Source organism: Vombatus ursinus, unplaced genomic scaffold, assembly GCF_900497805.2.
Source record: "Vombatus ursinus unplaced genomic scaffold, bare-nosed wombat genome assembly UNPS02014942.1, whole genome shotgun sequence".
NCBI lineage: Eukaryota > Metazoa > Chordata > Mammalia > Diprotodontia > Vombatidae > Vombatus > Vombatus ursinus.
The window spans coordinates 8126198-8143612 of record NW_020954720.1 but is presented as its reverse complement, the minus strand read 5'-3'; positions in this window follow the sequence as shown (position 1 = coordinate 8143612).

Here is a 17415-nt window from a genome sequence, read left to right as displayed (position 1 = left end):
TCTGTCTTTCTTTATCTCCATCTTTCTTTCTGGCTGTCTCTGCCAAAAGAAGAGTAGCCAATAGTTTCTTGCATTACTTTAGGAATAATTTCATTTTTCAAGAGGCAAAGGAACTAATAAGGGGAGATTTTATTTTAGACTGAATTCTTGTTAATAGGAAGGAACTATTTGATAGTGATGAAAATGATGGGTAGAATGGATGAAATTACCTCTTAGAATTTATGATAAAGAAAAGGAAGGCAGATGAAGTCTGACATGTACCATAGATTTGGAAAGAGAGATTTCAAAGTTTCAGAGGAAGAGTAGATAGGATCCCATGAATTAAAATTCTACAAGAGAAGTCAGCATGTTTGGGAGCTTTAAAGAATCAAATTCCAAAGACAAAGAGAAACCACACCAATTTAGAGGAGAAAAGGAGATTGCCTGAAGAGACCATAATAGATGGATAAGAAACTCATCAAACAACTTGGATTTTTAAGATATGCACAGAATATGAAAACAGACGAGGTAATAGAGGATGAATCCAAAATGTAGCACAATACTATGTTTTCTTATTCCATAGATTATTACTGCTTTATAGATCATAATTTCTATTAAGTTCCTACTGTGTACCAGGTACTGTACTAAACAATGGGGACACAAAAAGAGGCAAAAACAATTTCCTGCCCTTAAGAGCTTTCAATCTAATGAGGGAGAATAATAAGTGCTGCCAGTACCTTCTAAATTTCATGTCTCTGGCAAAGCCCCTACTCTGTATTTCAAGCAGAAGAAAGAATATAAGCAAATGTTCAAAAGTGAGGGTGAACATAGCACGGGAGATAGTCAGATTTTTAAGAAGTTTTTTGAGTTTGTGAACACTTAAAAAAAAGCTAGCAATTCAACACACAGTACATTGTTCAGGAAATATCTTGGTAGATAAATAATCACTTCAACCAGGACCACCTTTCTATCAAGGAGCCTGGCAATGTGGCATGAACCCTGGGATTTTTTTGAAAGTGTAACAAACATGTTTTAAGTACCTACTACTTGCAAGGCATGGTGGTAGGCCCTAGAGATTCAAAGATAGAAATAAAAATAGCCTCTGACTAAAGTTTATATTCCAATGCATTAGGGCAACAGTATATACACAAATAAATCAATACAAAAGATTCCAAATAAATACAAAACACACACACACACACACACACACACACACACACATAGTGTATGGGAAGGGAAGGGAAGTTCTTGAGAGGACTCAATAAGGGCCTTCCACAGGGGAGCTTAGGAAGCTAGGGCTTTCAAGCAGTACAAGTGAGGAAGAAAGGCATGTCAGGCACTGGGAATATCAATACAAGGCAAGGAAGTGGGACACTTAGTGTCTTACATGGAGAATAGTGAGAAGGCTATTGGCAGCTAGGTGGAGTAGTGGATGGGCCTGGAGACAGGAACACTTCTCTTCCTGAGTTCAAATGTGACGTCAGACACTTACTAGCTGTGTGACCCTGGGCAAGTCACTTAGCTCAGTTTCTGCAACTGCAAAATGAGTTGGAAAAGAAATGGCAAATCACTCCATTATCTTTGCCAAGAAAACCCCAAATAGCGTCATGAAAAGTCAGATACAACTGAAAAACTAATGAACAATAATAAGAATAGGCTATTTGGTGGGAACACAGAAGGGGAGTCATGTCGATAAAATCAGTCTGGAAAGATAGGCTGGAGTGAAATTGTGAAAGGTTCCCAGTGCCAATTAGGAGGATTTTGAGTTCCATCCTATAGGTTTTGGGGAGCTTACATTCTACTAAAAGGAAACAATGCATATACGGATAAATAAATACAAAATATATGCAGACGAAATTAAGTTTCTTGATCAAGGGAGTGACATGGATAGACTTGTGTTTCAGGAATATCAATTTAAATATCATTACTCTGTATGGCACCCTTAAATGATTAAAAACACTCAAGTTATTAATTTTAAGATCGTTGTACTGTTTGGTCATGTTTGTGAATGGAAATCAGTGGAATCAGAGACCAGTCAATTTGAGATAGTGTAGATATAGTCCTCTCTGAAAATCAGGTGATGGATGAGCTAACATGTGGCTGGCCCTTCCAAATATTGCATAGCAGAAAATGGTCTGTCAATCACCTAACTTGCCTATCAGGAAAACATGTTCTTTTAAAAATCTTTGTGAAACTTGACTAAATTGCAGTTCCAAGATTTCCATTATTAATAATTGAGAAAGGTGGATGCAGAGCCTGTAATGCAGATAGTGGCAAAGCAGATAGAGTGCATTGGGCCTTAAATCAGGAAGACCTGAGTTCAAATATGACCCTAGACACTTAATGGTTCCATGACCCTGAACAAATAATTTAACTTTTGATTGCCTCACTTTCCCCCCCTATAAAATGAGAAAAATAATAGAACTTACCTTGTAGGGTTGTTGTGAGGATCAAATGAGATATTTGTTAAAAAAACAAAAAAGCTTAGCATGGCATCTGGTATATATGGGAGGTGCTATATAAATGTTTATTAACTTCCCTCTTCACCTCTACCTCCTAGAATCCCTAGAGCACTGCTCACCTACCTCACTTATATGAGGCTTTTCTTGATCCCTGCCTTTTTAGTATTCTCCCTACTGAAATTATTTTGCATTTAATATGTATATGTTATATACATTGTTGTTTTACCCCAGTAGAATGTGAAGTCCTTGAGGGCAGGGATAGTTCCATTTTTATCTTTTTTTCCCCCCAATACCTGGTGGAGTGACTTCTCTATGGTAGAGACTCCATCAGTGTTCATTGACTTGAACTGGAGGAAGAGAGTGGGAAACTGGAAAGCTCTTTTAGGGAGGTTCCATTTGATTCCACTAAGGGGTCCCCCTGCTTGACCCTCAAACACAGAGGCTAGGTTTAATCATTGGTTAACTCAAAAAGGAAAAAGAAAATCAAAATTCCTGTTGCAGAAGGAAAGAAAAGGCCCTACAGAACTTTCTAGAGCACGCGGAACTTTCCCCACAGGAATTTAAGGAACTGGGGTCACTTGTAAAAGGATTTCCTTGCAGCAGTCAGAGCCAAGGTGAGATTATGTTACATAAATTTATAGCGGGTTCTACATTCAGGAACAAAGTATAGGAACATAGTTGGTAGATGGTGGGAATAAGCCAGGGCTGGAATTTCGCTGAGGTGCAGCCACGGACTTGAGGAGGTTGATGAACTGGGGAGCAAAGGTATTAGAAGGGACATCAACATGTAAATTGAAATCGTCATGTATAAGTACAGGGGTTAGGCTAGACAGAAAGACTAGTTCTCATTTCTGGCCACTAGTTGATCAGTGAGCAAAGATGAATGGAGGGGGAGGGGGGTAGAAGGGAGGGATGGAAGTGAGAATGGACAAAGTAGGTTAATTGATTTAATATAAATGAACCTTCAAATTCTAGTGGAGGTGGGAAGGTGAGAAAAGTGGAGCTCCTTGATTTAATTAACATTGCAATACAACCTTTGGGGAGGAGTATACTAATGATGAGTGAATAATTTCATCACATGTTTCACTTCCAAGCCATTTAGGGATGTTACATATACAATCTCAGTCAAAATAAGCAGTCCAGTAATTAGCACATTGTACTTTTAATGCACATATGAACAACAGAAAGAGGGAGAGAGGAGGAAGAAAGAGAAAGAGCACTGATGGAAAATTGTTCTTAGTTACTCCAATTGTTGCTAATTTGAGTAAAAGATCTCTGAAATACTGACCTCTTGCTGGAATATCCAGCAATACTGCACGTCCTCTCATTTCTTCTCCCCAAGCACAAGTATAATAATAAACATTGTATCTGTGTTTATTATATCGATATAGTATTCTGTATAATCTCTACTACATTCTGTAGTGCATAAGGAATTGTGCTGGGAAGTCAGGAAGACCTGGTTTCAAATCCTGCCTTAGATGCTTTCTAGCTATATGACCCTGGGCAAGTTACTCAACTTATGTATGCTTCAGTTTCCTCATCTGTGAACTGAAGGGGTTAAACTCAATGGGCTGTAAGATCTCTTCCAGCTTTAAATATAGCTCTAAATATATAATATGATGATTGTATCTCTATATAGGTGGAGAGGGGACCTGTGATTCCTTTGGCATAGGGAGCTTCTATGTTAGCTAGAAACTCCTACCAATGCAAGTAGGTACAGGCAGCTAGGTGGTGAAATGATTAATTTTGGACGCAGGGGTAAGAAGACCTGAGTTCTAATTCAGTTTCAGACACTTACTAGATATGTAACCCTAGGCAAATCACTTCAATGCTCTCTGCCCCAGTTTCTCCATCTGTGAAATGAGGGTAATAATAGCCCCATTGTTGCAAAGATCAACTGAGATAATATTTGTAAAGCATTTTGCAAACCTCAAAGTACTATAAAAATACTAGCTAGCTGTTATTCTCTTTAACTTATTTTTCTTAGAGAGTTGCCTAGAAAAGTGATGTTAAATTCAAATAGAAACAGGACCATAAATATACATAAGGATTCTTGTGGGCCCCCTATTGACTTAGAAAATCATAGACTAACACTATCCATGGTCTGTTGTATTTTTATTTTGTTAAATATTTCTCCACAACCAGATAAAGCATTGGAAAAAGAATTTGGTAAAATCTTTATTCTATCACTACCTTTATGGTTACCTATCTGTATGACCTATTACTTCCATCATTCCTTCCCAGCAATTTCAGTGTGAGAAGGAGGAAAAGGAGGGGAAGAAAGAATAGGAGGAGATGAAGAATGACAAAGAAGAGGAAAAGGAAAAAGAAGGAGGAGAAGAAGAAAACAAGTTGTTTGGTTTGGAGTGGTATGGGTTATTGGGTTATGACTTGGTTTCAAAAACTTGAATTTTGGGTTATATTAAGGAAGTTGATAGCCAAATTGTTCATTAGGAACTAATCAACACCTCTTCTAACTGAATTCCTCCTCACTGGCTTTCCCTGGGCCTGTATTTGAATGATGAATAAAGTGAAGAAGTGAAGACAGGCCCTTGACCAGGCTGCTAAGAGTTCAAACAGGGTGTTAACCTTCATCTCCTGTAGCTGTGGAAGTGAGGTTAACACCTCACCTAATGTTTTACACCCTTTTTCACACCTTTCCTTGAAATTGCCATAGGCAAGCAATATTAAGAATGGATAAGCAACATAGTGAGAGTGGGAAAAAAAAAACAAAAAAACAGCTTTGGGGTAAAGCAAATCCTGCAAGAAATACTCTGTGTAGGCTTAGATTCTTATAATCTAGCCACTGCTCAGATTCTTAAAATCTAGCCACGGCTTAGATTCTTATAATCTAGCCAAGGCTTAGATTCCTAGAATTTAGCCACTGCTTAGATTCTTAAAATCTAACCACTCCTTAAGAGTCTGCCCAATATGACGGATGTTCTAATAAACCTTGTCTTTGGCTGAAGGAAGGCTTGGGTCGACTTCTTTCTGGCAGGACCCGCGTGTTGTGATTTTGGGATCCTAGCACCCCTGAACCCCTAAACCACATCAGAAAGACATGAACTGATGCAAAATGAAATGAGCAGAGCCAGGAGAACATTGTACACAGTAACAGCAATATTGTACAATGATCAATTGTCAATGACTTAGTTATTCTCAGCAATACAATGATCCAGGACGGTTCTGAAGGACTTGTGATGAAAAATGCTATCCATCTCCCAAGAAAAAAAATGATGGAGTTTGAATGCAGATTAAGGCATATTTTTAAGACTTTCTTATTTTTCTTGGGTTTTTTTTTTGGGGGGGGGTTCTGTTTTCTTTTGCAACACGACTAATAAAGAAATATGTTTTGTAGAACTTCACATGTATAATCTATATCAAATTACTTGCCTTCTCAATGAGGGGAGAGGAGAAAAAGAGAGGAAGAGAATTTGGAACTCAAAATGTTTTAAAAAATGAATGTTAAAATTTGTTTTCACATGTAATTGGGGGAAAATAAAATATTAAATAAATTTAAAAAAAAAAGAAATACTCTGTGTAAACGTGATCAGTGAGGTAAGTCAGTGGAGGCTTAAGTGTGACAAATGAAAGCATATTTGGATTAGGTGGTCCAGAGAACTTGTCTTTATACTAAAAAGAAAAAAAAACCATGATTTCTGCACTAGAGTTAATTTGCTTTTCTTGGTTCTATTTTGAAGTCCTTCTTCTTGAAAGCATTCTATTACTCAAAAAACTCCCAGAGTATCTAGATCTGAAGGGGGCGGTAGAGATGATCTAGTGAAGCCAATCCACTCACTTTTACTGATGAAAAAAATTGAAGACCATAAAGGTACTGTGAATTGCCTGTGGTCATGCTTCTGATTAGTGGGGGAGCCATGATCTGAACCCAGGACTCCTGATTCCTAAGTCCAAAACTTTTTATCCCACTATAGAAGTTTGCTGTTTAGCCAAGATGGTGTTATCTTTGGAGCATAGGATCATAAGGTTTTAATTTTGAATTGGAAGGAAACTTAAAAGTCATCTACTTCAACCTCTTCATTTTTCGGAGAAGGAAACTGAGACCCAGAGGTTAAACAACTTGGCTGAGGTTATATAACTAGTAGGTGAAAATACTGGCATTTGAAAACAAGACTGACTCCAAATCCAGCAAACTTGACATTATACCACTCCTTCTATTTAGTGGTTCAGCCTAGAAAGAATTTGATGAATAATCTATTACCAAAGAATTATTTATATAAAGGAGGTGGGTACTGGACTTACATACCCTGGGTACAATATTCTGATTTGTCATAGTAAATTAGATGAGATATTAGGTATTTCCTTCATTAAAACTATGCTACTCTGTCCATTAGAATATGTAAGGTAGGCAGCATTATTTGAGAGTTGTTGTTCAGTCAATTCAATTGAGTCTGACTCTGTGACCCTTCTTGACAAAGTTACTGGAGTGTTTTGCTATTTCCTTCTCCAGTGGATTAAGGCAAACAGAGGTTAAGTGACTTGCCCGGAATTACAGAGCTAGTAAGTATCTGAGGCTGGATTTGAAGTCGGACCTTCCTGCCACCAGACCTAGCACTCTCTTCACTGAGCCACCTGAAAAAAAAAAGCATAAGGATTTGTGTCGTGGTGTGCACAGTGTGTGATGTTAGCGTGTGGAACAAGGACTGTGGGAGGTCTGGTGGAGGAAGGATACCAGGTTTCAGCCTTACTTATCCTCCTTGTATGGGCTCTAGCAAAAGTGCTCTAGAGAAATTCATAGGGTACAGTAGCATTGCCACTGAGGTAAACCATTTGCAATCATTGGCAAAACAAACAACTTTAGAGTACTGTATTTTCTTTTCACTAAAAGGCATTTTTGTACACGTTGCTTTCTTGGGATTTATGTGCCATCATTTTAATGCTTGGGTCACATTTTATCTTTTTAAATGTTTTTTTTTTTTAATATCCTTTTTTTTTATCACAGTCATTTCAATCTTTCCTCTGACCTCCACCACTGAATACTCCCTTGGGACAAAGAAAAACAATTAATAATGAAAAAAATTACAGATAATGTTTCTGACATACATCTATCCCAGACATCTTAACATTTGCCCTGTCACCACTCCTTCTCCACACTTGAACCAACACCTTCCAGAGCAGCCCTCCAGAGACCATATCCCTCTCCCAGTGGCAACAAATCTATTCATATCTGGAATTACATCTGGGAGTTGAGCTAACTTCATGACTGAGGAAAATTCACCTACCTCACTACATCTTACTGGCCCAGACCATGCTTCACATCCACCCATCCCAGCCAGTATCTTACCATCTGTCTGGTGCATTCCACCCCTGCCACCTCCTGCTTCTGTTCATTGCTCTGAGATCAGTAATCACATCATTACAACCACCACATGAGGAAAAGGTGTGACAATTAATTAATCCATGGCTCCTCACACCAATCCTTTAACTCCCCAGACCAAAGATCTCATCCTTGACCTCTATTCTTCTATGTGTATTGTCTCCTCTGTTAGAATATAAGCTCCTTGAGGACAGAGATTTACTCTTTTGCCTTTGCATACCTGATACCTAGGACATAATGGGTTCTTAATGCTTTCTCATTTATTCAATATTCAATCCAAAAAATCCCCCTCTTCTCTGCCATGGAGGAGGAAGTATGCTTCAATTATCTTTCCTCTGCAACTTTCATTGCTTTTTTTTATTTATTCAGAATTTAACTTCCTCTTAGAAGAAATTAATGATGTAAATTCCTTTAAACCATTGTAGTAATTGTGTATATTGTTTTATTTCACATATTTATTTTCAAAGCTAGAGTTAAAAAAACTCTGCTGTTGCCATCTTCCAAGACCACAATAATCAGAAAGAAATGAATACATATCAACTTTCTGTAAGAGTGATAAATTGACCTTTACATTGAATTTGATTATATTTGGTTTCTAGGTAGTTAAATTAGTCCCTTTTCAGTCAAATGCAATATGCTGTAAAATCAATGTCCTTACTATTGCTTCTTCCAATAATACTTTCTAAGTGTTCTTGTAGTTATTTTGGGATTGATGGTTTAATAACTTTGGGGTTCTTTGAGGCTGGCTTTGAAAAGGGCTTAATGATTCTTTTGGTGAGAAGAAAATGTTTTGAGGTTTTGCCTGTTGGCTCTTTTTATGTCAGACAAATATGCCCACTTATATTGTGTTGTTTACCATCAAGACATTTAATGTGCATGGTATATAATGAAATGGATCAACAAGGTAGGGTAGGAAGCAGAAAGTTTACCCTCCTAGGTGTGATTATTGTGTTATGATTGAAATCTACAGTGAAAAGAGTCTGAGGCAAAAGAGTACCAAGTATGATCAATTTATTGACAAAGCTGGCATATGCCAATAAACGGGATCCAAGGATCCTCAGAAACAAGAGATACCTCTGGGGTTTTATGGAGCTATTTTATAGTCAATGAAGAGGAACACAAAAGTTACAAAATCTTGAGCAAGATGTTTTGATTGATTTCTGATTGGCTGAAGCATGATACAGTATTTTGTGGTTATGATATTCTGGGAGTATGGAAGCTTAGGGGATTTGTAAGATTGAGCTACTGGATGTGTTAGAGGTATGACAATAGTAAGCAATAATCGCTTTCTGTCTGATTGGCTAGGTATTAAAAAAATTAGGGATGCTTAACTTAATATCTTCTGCAACCAGCTTGCACAGGATGGAATCTTCATCTATAATACCTATAATAATATATAATATAATCTATAACATTTAATCTATGTATCACAGAGTCAGGGGGAATCTTACAAAGTCAGGAGCCTTTGAGGTTAGCAAAAATAGGAAACTAAAACTCTTACATCTTTGCCAACATAAACTAGTTTGACAGAGCCTAATGATTTATGAAAAGCTACAATCACAGCAAAGGTTTTCAGCATTGATTAAAATAAAATAAAACACACTTGATTAAGACACACTCCAAAATCCCACTTTTCAACTGAAAAAGATTAGAATAAACACAAACAATGTCCTCCTTGCCCACACACAAAGAGGTATAGTATCCAAGATGAGAGAGGTAATAGTTCCATTGTATATTGCTCTGGGCAGAACACATCTGGATTGTTGTACTTTTTCTGAACCCCAAATGTTAAGAAGAATACAGATAAGCTGGAGCAAGTCTAGGTGAGAGTGACTAGGATGAAGTGAAGACTAGAGACCAAATTACTGAAGGATCAGTTGAAGGAACTGGGAATGTGTAGTCTGGAGAAGAGATGACTTAAAGGTGGGCATGATACTTGTAGTTGTCTTTAAATTTCTGAAAGTTTGCCCTTTAGAAGAAAATATTAAAATGATTATTCTTGATCTCAGAAGGCAGAACTAAGAGCAGTGGGTGAGAGGTGGAAAGAAGATCTAGACTGATGTAAGAAAAAATAATGTCCTAAAAATGAAAACTGTATAAAAACAGGATGGGTTACCCCAAGATATAATGGGTTCTACCTAACTAGAAGTATTCAAGTAGAAGTTGGATGGACATTTTTTGAAGTGATTTTCAGTGGAAATTCCTATCTATATTCCTATATCTATCTATCTATCCTATCTATATTCCTATATCTATCTATCTCCCTATCCATCCATTCCTCATCTATGTCTCTATTTAATCTATGAGTTGGATTAGATATTCCATCCAACTCAGAGAATCTATGATTCTGTAATGTATATGGTGTTTCCAAAATTTTTTTGAGCAGTGAAAGTACCTCTACCTTGAAAGTATAGCCTTTCTATGTAATCCTTTGTATATATAAATTCCAATGAATTTGCTTGATGGAAATCACTTTTGTTAGTTTTTCATTGTACAGGGTACCCAACTGTTGGTCTAAGTAATGGAGCCAGCAAATATGTCTCTTAGAAAATTCAAGAAGTCAGATTACCAACATAATAAAATAAAAGATAAAAATTAGTACAAAGCTAAAATAAAGAGTAAAAATGAAAAAGGTAGTATGACAATTCTAATGTGACCTCCTTAAATGATTATTTTTGCAAAAATAAGAGGAAGTGGATGGAAGAAAATAGCAATTTCAGAATTTTAATAGAGTTAAATTAATGATCATAATGAGGAGACCAAAAAGGCATAAAGACCACCTTAGACAGGAAATTCTCTACTTGCAAAACAGAGAGAAAGAACAGCCACAGACAATTGTAGTTTATAATATGAATTCATTTGTAAAATCTTAGGAAGAAAGATATTGGAAAATTATGAAGTTTCCCCTCATAAAACACCAGAAATCAGTGAGAGTAAAGTACTTTAAAGAAATCTTGGCACAAGAGCAACTAAAGAAAATCATCTCAAGGACCTTACAGATGAAACTAGAAGAAGGGAAACAAACCAATGAAAGATTGAAAAGATCTGCAAAGATTTCTATAACAAATTCTTTTCACTGTCAAGGATGCAGATCCCCTACTTTTAGACTGTAACATCACAGTCCCAGATATGTTTATAGAAGAAGTGGAGATGACATTGAATAAAACAAAGACAGGAAAGGCAGCTTAACTAGACCAACTACATAAGAAGAGTTATATGTTAAAGGTGGTACAATTTTGAGAACATTGAGGGATCAATTCTCAAAGTACATGAAAAAGAGTAAGATAACAAGGATATGGGAAAAACTGAGACCTTATCATTAACTAACAAATGAGACCAAGGGAGCATTGGTAACTATTGATCCATATGCCTACTTTTCCATTTTTATAAAATTTCTATGAGACTAATTAATCTACATAAGCATTGAGAGGGCATCCTTGAGAAGTGTATTAGATGATAACATATAGGCATTCATAAATGATTTTCTGTATCTTTATTATTATGTAAGATCCCAGTATGCTTATTATCTGTTAACTCTAAAAAAGGATTTCATTTGGTAGAGCAAAATGACACCTAAAGACTGTCCTCCAAGAAGAGCTCTCGTGCATATATGAAAATTATGTAAGATACTGTGAAGAACATAACAATAGAGACAACTTTGTTCTATAAACCTCTGGTCATTAATATCCAATAAGGCATGAAATAGGGAGATACATTCTCCCAAAACATATTCACCACTACATGGACGAGATCCATCAGAGAATACAAGCTGAGGAGAGATTGCTCATGGGTAGGGATGTACTTTGCTCTTGTTTTTATTTGATATTGTGTTGATTAAAATCAAGCCATGGAACTCTGCTGGGTCTCCTAAATAAATGCATAAATACTCTAAAGAATTTGATCTAACTATCCAAAAAGGAAAAACTAAATAGATAATAAATGTTTATTGTGCAGATTCATTATAATATGTGGTTGAATGGGCAATCTATAGAGGACAGACATTGCAAATGGTAATGCATTGGCCCCGATTTGAACAGGAAGAGGAGAAGGAATTAGATCGATTTTGAAAAACACGTAAAAGTTCTTTTTGTGACCCTTCTTATCACTGAAACAAAGGCTTTTCTTTTTTTTTTATCAGCAGTAGTTGTCTGGTGGTGCTTACAAATGTGATTCACAGAATCAATCAATCAATAAAATTTGTGAAGTGCCTACTCAGGCACTGTATTAAGCACTGGAAATATGAAAAGAGGCAAAAGATAGTCCCTGCCCTCAAAAAGCTCACAATCTAATGGGGGAGAAAACACGGAAACAGATATATACAAAGAAGCTATATACATGACAAGTAGGAAATAATGAACAGAAGAGAAGCACTAGAATTAAGAACTGAGAAAGGCTTCCTACAGAAGATGGGACTTTATTTGGGACTTAAAGGAAATCAGGAAAGCCAATAAGTAGAGATGAGGAGAGAGAGCGTTCCACATGGGGACAGCCAGAGAAAATACCCAGAGCCTAAGGGATGGAGTGTCTTGTCTGTAGTATAGTGAGAAGTCCACTGTCAGTGGATCAAAGAGTATATGGTGGGAAGTAAGGTGTAAGAAGACTGGAAAGGTTGTAGAGGGTTAGGTTATGAAGTACTTTGAATACCAAGCAGAGAATTTGTATTTGATCCTGGAGGCAATAGGGAGCCACTGGAGTTTATTGAGTAAGGGGTGGGGGAGTGACAAGGTCAGCTCTTCATTTAAGGAAAATCACTGTAGTGTCTGAATGGAGGATGGATTGGAATGGGGAGAGACTTGTGGCAGGCAGATCCACTAGCAGGCTATTGCAGTAGTCCAGGAGTGAGGTGATAAAGGCTTGCTCCAGAGGAGAAAAGGAGTTATATTAGAAAAATGTCACAAAGATGAAATTAGCTGACCTTGGCAACAAATTAGAGAGATAATGACGTTGAATGCTATATTCTCTGAAGGAATGAAATTGAAGATCATCCAAAAGGCAATGGAGAAGGATGTGATGGACTCCGGCAGACTAAAACACATTACAAAAAATTACCTATTAAGGAGACACTGTGTAAGATATGTATGTGTATGGGTGAAAGGGAGGATAGGCTAGTTAACAGACAAGAAAGGCATGAAAGATGGACAGGCTTTGTGTTCCATTGGTATCCCTCCAATCTCCAGATAAAGCAAAGAAGGCCCCCAGCAAATTCAGGAGACACTCTGCGGAGACCTTGTGGAACTGTATGGACTATATGGTGGTTGTTCAGGTAGGACTCAGCTTTGGCCCCGTTTTCTAGCTTTCTCAACTCTGGACCTTCAACTATGTCTCTATTCTTTTTACACCAAATGTGTTGGAGGTGATTTCACATCTTCCCTCCCAGGACCTGCCTGGGTATTCTAATTCTTACTTATATTGTCAGAGAAGTCTCAACTAGCAGGGTGCTGTTTGTTTCCCCTTTCCCTCTTGGCCAAAATGAATTTGTTTTGAAATGCCCATGCCCTTGGCTTCCTCCATGATAACCTAGCCAAGTACACTCTTAGCATTACTCTTCCCAGAAACTTTCTGGGCAGGGAACAGGAATTAAATCACAAAGGAGCATACTAAATCCTTGTGTGTAACTAGTAAATCTAAGTAACCTTGACAACTAGTCAATTCCAAAACTTATTGGATCTACATAAATTTTAAGCTGATTATCTCTTCTAACTCTCACAGAGTTCAGTGTGCACCTGGATACTAGATATTAGCTGTGTTCTATTTGGGATCCTGCAGTTCCAGACTTGGTATGGGTTCTCTGCTTTCTCCAAACCTTCTCCAAGTATCCATAACATTTTCTACTGCTTTTCAGATCTTCCCTCATCTTCTCTACACACAAACACCTTCAGTGCTCTGGACTAATTCTGTTGGTGTGTTTTATAATCCCTTGTTGTACCTAAAGTAGCTCAAGTGTGGTTATGGATACGAGGTCTGGCACCCTCCCACACATAACCAGGTAACTTTTTTCCCTCTGTACTATGTAACAACAGACTGGCGCACGAGTAGAGTGTTGTTGATTTAAGTCATCATGCGGAAGACATTTGAGATCATTTAACTCTCCCTTATTTTCTCAAGGGAAGTTAGAAGAGAGAAAAAGAGAAAGGAAACATTTTACTGAGATCATGCTTTTCCTACTACCACATATTCACAGAACCATAGTTCTTCACATCTCCCTGTGCTCAAAATGAATTGTTCAATGTATAGGTTACTCCATACACACCATTTTTTCTTTTGACAAAAGACCCTACATCCATATATAGTATTTCTTTTCAAAATGGAGTGGAACAGTAGATATAACAGTTTATTTTCTATTCATTTTATATTGGTTTTAATACTATGATGAGAAACAACCTCAAAGATGGTGCAGTACAGGCAGCAACCAAGCCAAACTCTCCCAATGTTCCTTTCTAAACTTTAAAATAACACCTGAAATTAAATTTTGGAGTGACAGAGCCAACGAAAGGTCAGAGTGAGACATTTTTCCAGGCTAGAACAACTTAGGAGGTCAGCAGGAGAGATGTGTGACACTGATTTTGGGACCAGCCTGGAGCATGGCTGCAGCAGCAGCACCAGTGCTGGGCTTTGGAGGTGGCTGCAACAGTGGGAGTAGAAGCAGCTTTGGGAGCTCTTAGTGTAGAGATGGTAAGGGTTCAGACAACTGGTCGGAAAGAGACTGCAGGGAAACCTTAGTGGCACTGAGTGCAACCGGCACTGATTGGTAACTCTATTGCCCCTACACAGTTCTGGGTCACAGTTCCAGAGTAGAAAGAAGTACTTGTCATAGGTCACAAGGAAGCAGGGGGCCATGGTTGCATTTCCAAGGCAAATAGGGGCACTAGTGCTTATGGCTGCAGGGGAATAGAGGACCTTCTTGGGTGAAAGCAGTGGCCACACCTCTCCTAAGATCATTCCACCTTGGAAGCAGACTCCCAGAACTAACTCTGAGAAGTGTAGCTCAAAAAATCCTGAAGCTTGGGACAGTGCCTCCCCAAACATAAGTGAGCAGAATCCAACTTTAACATAAAGTTTTAAATTAAGAAATAGGCTGGAAAAAGGAGTAAACAGCAACATCAACAACAAAAAGAACTCTGCCATCAAAAGCTGTTATGGTGGCAGGGGAAAACAAAACATAAACTCAGAAGACAGCAATGTAAAAACAGCTACAAGCAAAGTCTCAAAGAAAAATGCTAATTAGATTCAAGGCCAGCAAGAATTCCTGGAAGACAGAGATTACAAAAAAGGGAAAAGGACCCACATGTACAAAAATATTTATAGCAGCTCTTTTTGTGGTGGAAAAGAATTAGAAATTGAGGGGATGTCTATCAGTTGGGGAAATGGCTAAACAAGTTATGGTATATGAATGTAATAGAATACTATTATTCTATAAGAAATGATAAGCAGGCTGATTTCAGAAAATAAGAAAGTTTCAGCAATTAAAATTTACATTCCCTTTGTGGCATATGACTGTAATGGAGTACTGTTGTGCTATAAGAAACAATGAGGGGGTGGTTACAGAAAAAAACAAAAACCAAAAACATTGCAAGATCTATATGAACTGATACAAAGGGAAGTGAGAAGAACTGGGAGATCATTGGGCATCTAGCAATATTGTAATAATGATCAACTGTGAAAGACCTAGCTACTCTGATCAATACCATGATCTGAAATAAATCCAGAGGACTCATGATGAAAAAATGCTATCCATTTCCATAGAGAGAACTGAGGTATTCTGAGTGCAAATTGAAGTATAATTTTCTTGCTTTTCTTTATTTCTTGATTTTTAGGGTTTTTTGTGATATGGCTAATATGGAAATATGTTTTGCATGATTTCACATGTATAACTGATATAATTTTGCTTGTCTTCTCAGTGTGTGTGTGGGAGGGCCAAGAGGAAGGGATACAATTAAGAACTCAAAATTTAAAAAGAAAATGTTAAAATAAATAAAACTCCCTAGCTTTAAAAAAAAATTACTTTATGGAGAAAAATAGACTTTGTCAAACAGTTTTAAGTGTGATTATATGCATCATCCTATTTTTAAAAAAGCCAAATGAACAGAAAATTATACTTCTGCTGGGAACTTGGACAGCAAATTATTACCAGATGAGGATTGAAATGGGCTATGAACAAAACTAGATTGTCATTATTTTCTTTCAGTGAATTACATATTTATAATGAAAACACATGATTGTGAAAAAATAATTAAGAATCACTTTTTATGACCAGTTAAAATTTCTGACTACTGAATTTTAGTTTTCCACTCCAAAGTTCAAAATGCACCATATTCTTTAAATTGTGCCCCTTAGCCCAGCTAGAGGTTTGTTTTAAAAAAAAATTGATGGAAATTTTTTGGTGCAGAGATAGTTTTTTGTTCCTAATTAACACACTGGTAGGATTGTTGTATTTTTTTTTTATTAAAGTAAATAATTACTCACCAAGGCTCCCCTACTGAATTTCTTTGAGGCTACCTGAAAGTTAAGAAAAAAACAGAAACAAAAACCTGCCAGCTCTTGATTTTCTTCAAAATGTACTCTACAATTAGCTTTATAATTGGCTAATTATGTAATCTAAACAAAAATATAAATTGTACCTCTTCATGCCATAGTATGCTTGGAATAACATAAGCATATTTTTGTGTTCTGTAGCTTTGCATGCCCTAGTCTCCTCCCTTTGCTTGTCCTGGCTTTGCCTCTATTTACAATAAAAAGGCAAATTTATGGGAACAGAAACATTCAGACCATCTGCTTCCCTGGGGGCTGTCTTGTACACAGGAGAGAAGGACACATACTGTATAGAGACCTCAGTGACACACCTATAGAGATTATTACCTTTGTGTAGTAGAATCTGATGTGGAAGGAGAAAATGGCCATTAAAATTGATGAGGAAGAGGGGATTCTATTTTATAAATGTCTTTAGAAAACTGAAGTTACTTTCAAATACAGTGGGGCTTTTCTAAACGCTTGGCATTTTTGTACAGCACTAATAACAATTGTGCTATATGAAAAAAACCCAGTTGTGCTATATGAATTAGTTAGCATGATCTACACAGTTCTACTGCCAGTTGTTAAGTAGGAATATCATATGATCTTTAATATCTCCAATCCATGTAATGACAGGATTTTATATAGTGTTGTTCTTTATCTTATTGCTTTCAACACTCATAAAAGGCCCTTGATTCTTTATGGATATATACATATACTTATATGTATATGTATACACACACACACACACACACACACATATATTTCTAATAGATATTGGTAATTTTAGTGAGGATGTATCTCCCTTGTTTAAGTGAGATAGTATGGCATACTGTATTGGACAGTGCTGAATGTGGAATCAGGAAGACCTGCTTTCAGATCTCTCTTCAGGCATTTACTAGCTCTGTGACTCTGGACAAATCACTGATATTCTCTGAGCATAAGTTTTTGTTTTGTTGTTGTTCTTAATCTGTAAAATGGGGACAATAATACCACATTTTTCTTAAGATTGTTGGGAGAATCAAATAAGATTATATGCATGTGTGTATATACATACATGAATATATGTATATATACATGTATGTATATATATATATATATATATATATATATATATATATATATATA